This window comes from Silene latifolia, chromosome 11 (assembly GCF_048544455.1).
Source record: "Silene latifolia isolate original U9 population chromosome 11, ASM4854445v1, whole genome shotgun sequence".
Lineage (NCBI taxonomy): Eukaryota > Viridiplantae > Streptophyta > Magnoliopsida > Caryophyllales > Caryophyllaceae > Silene > Silene latifolia.
Window position 1 is genome coordinate 15,352,819 of NC_133536.1, and position 3,355 is coordinate 15,356,173.

Below are 3,355 nucleotides of genomic sequence, written 5' to 3' on the forward strand. Positions count from 1 at the left end.
CACCTTGACTTTCCATTACATTTTCGTTCTCCCTTTTTGTTTTTCATCTTCCCTTTTTTATTCGCATTTTGAGGCGTGCGTTCACCCATGGACGGTTCGAAAGGATGATTTCTGTCAGCCGACCCCAAATCATTTTGGGATTAAGGCTCTGATGTTGTTGTATCACAAGTAACTCGAAGCCACTACCTTTAATGTACTACACGTGATAGACGGCAAAACACTAAGGCCTTGTTTGGATAGGAAAAAAAAGGAGGGGAAGGAAAGGGAGGGGGAAGGAGGGAAGAAAAAGGAAGGGGAGGGGAGGGAAGGGAGAATGGAGGAGATAATTTTCCCTCCAAATCTTGCCTATGTTGGTGGGGAAATAATTTGCCTTGTAGGAGGGAAATGGAGGGATCCATTTTCCCTCCCCTCCAAATCCTTCTACCTTCATCTTGCTAACCAAACAATGGATTTCTCATCCTTTTAATTCCTTCACCTTCCTTTCCCTCCAAATCCCTCAATCCAAACACACCCTAAGTCATCCGAATCTGACAAGCTCGGAGTCGGTAAGGCATAGACTCATGTCATAAATATTAAATACTCCACAGGATTGCTCCTGGGGAGACTTGAATCGGGAATTGCTATTTTGTGGTTATTTTAGTTTTGGGTAAGACAATTGTAGACTAAGATAATACAACGGAGTTACCAATAAATCTCTCTTTGTGACGGATATATTCGTTACAAATTTGTAACAAGCCAAATATCACTCACTTGGATAGATAGGACAAAAATTAAAGTGCACATGTTAATAACCTTAATATGGTAAGTTTGACAACATATTCTCATGAAATATTCAAAAATAAACTCATTGTTTACCATAATTAGTGAGAATATATTGTTAATCTTACCATATTAGGGTTATTAACATGTGCCCTTAGGACACATTTTAGAAAAACACAGGTTAGTTTAGCTTAGTCTCTACTTTGAAATAACATTATACTACTAAATATATTGTACTCCCTCCGTCCCGGTCAATTGTTGTCCTTTTGTTTTGGCACAAAGACCAAGGAAAGAGGAAATGACCAATAACTAAATGACAAGTGGAACAAATTGAATGAGAATGATCAAATTATTCATCAAGTTCATTCTTAAAATAGAAAGAACAACAAATGACTGAGACACCCAAAAATGGAAAAGGACAACAAATGACCGGGACATAGGGAGTACTAGTTTTAAACCCTTACCGAACTTGCACGGGTTTGCCACTTACTTAGACCTAGTAAACTGGCTAACTCGGTCGGGTTCGGGATATTTTCGGCTCAACTATTATCAAATTATGAACGGATAATCAGTGTGCAAGCAAATAATATAAATTTGGATCTCTGCTTGAATCTAGGTACTTTGAAATTTTATTTTCCAGCCAGATTTATCAATGTACTATTGGTATATATTTGGGGGTAATTTTCTTATAATTAATTTCCAAAAGATATGATATTTTGTATGTTTTTTTTTAAGCTTTACATTAATTTGAATTTAATGTTTTTTTTTTTAACTTTAGTGATTTCTAATTTATTGTATGTTTTATAAAAAAAATAATAAACTTTAACAAAGTAATTTTTTGATTATTTTGGTAGCGTTAATTTTTAATTTTTATTTTTATACTGATAGGAAACTTAATTGTACTACTCCCTCCAATTCGCTATAATGTTCTCTATTTCCCAAAACGGATTATTCAAGTAATGTTCCCTTTCCTTTTTTAGTAACTTTTGCACCTACACGATTACCATTCTATCCTTACTTATTTTTTGTTTTTACATTTTGTACCCCTATTTTATTTCCTAACCCAAATACTAATTCACCTAATTAACCCAACCCAAATACTAACCCAATTATTAACCCAGCCCATTTAACCCTTAATCCTAATCAACCAAACCCTAATTAACCCCTCCCGCCATATTTAACCCCTTAATCAGCCAAACCCTAATTGTCACTCTCTCTCTTCCGCCATTGTTCCTCACTTTCTCTCTGTAGATCTCTCTTATTTTCCGTCCAAATCTTCCTTTGTTTCACATCTAATCCCTTTCCTCATCTCTGATCTTCATTTTCGCACTCTCCTTTCTATCATTCAATCATTATGTCGATGGATTTTTACTTAAATCGCCAAAAATTCGATAAGTTTATCAGTTTTTTTCCAGATCTGAGTTATCTTGACTCGGATCTTGAAGATGGCCCTTGTTTGTTTAACAACTCTGTTGTTTTGGTTGGGTTTGATGAAGATTGCGAGGGGTGAAAAGAAATAATGTAGGTGAGAAAGTTGTTACTGATTCTGGTGATGATATCCTTGAATTTGGGAAAAATGATGATTATCAGAAGGCTAGGGAAGAGATGTCGGAGTTTATTTCAAGAAAAAGATGAATAATTCTACCCGAAAAAGGTGATTGGTGCGTCAGCTGCTTGTTTCTTTGCTGGCTACATAAGTTGAAACATGGACCTGGATTGACAAAGAAAGGACCAAGATTGAGTGAGATTGATCTTTTCGGGCACTTTACTTCTTTGTTCTTTAAGCGCTTTACTTAAGTTAAGCAGCGGGCTGTTTAAGTCCGGAAACGCTATGTCATGTCAAAGCGTCTTGCGCTCTCTCTACTGACTTTCTTCGGGAGCACGCACTTGCACTATTCAAGAAAAGTGGTAAGAGATCGATAGAATCGCATCCTTGCTTAGGTTCTTTTCTCTTTGCCGGTCCATAGGCCTATGTTGGGATTGGGGGGTACGCCCCTCATTCTCATGCTCGAAATGTTCTAGAAGAGCCCGTCACTACAGGCTCGCTACATTAACAACCGGCTCGTCTTTCTAAGAAGAAGGGCGCTATATGTAGAAAGAAGGATGAAAAAGATGGTTGAGAGACGTGAAAGCCCAAAATACCGTCGTTTGATGCTGACTGAAATGGCAAAATTTGATCCCATGTTTGCCATTGAAGATGAAGATGCCGAGGAAGGTCTAATGGGAGATGAAGTTACTGGTGATGCCATGCATGAAGATTTTGTTGATGTTGGTGGTTACAATCAACCCATAGTTGACTCCTTTGATGTTGTTCCTGCCAGTTATGGGGAACTTGATACATTTGTCCCTGATTCTCAGTATTGCTCTTTGTTTGTTCCTGATTTGGAAGAAAAACACGATGGGAGGTCTAATTCTTCTCCTAATTTTTTTTTTAAATACGGTTTGAAGGACTGATGATGTAAAAGTTGCTGTTTATGGGTTTTTATTCTCCTTTTGTTTAGTTTATTTATGCTCGATGATTTCATTTGAGAGCATAGTTAAACAATTCATGCATTACGCCACCACTGGTAATCGTGATGCAGGCTATGTATGGATT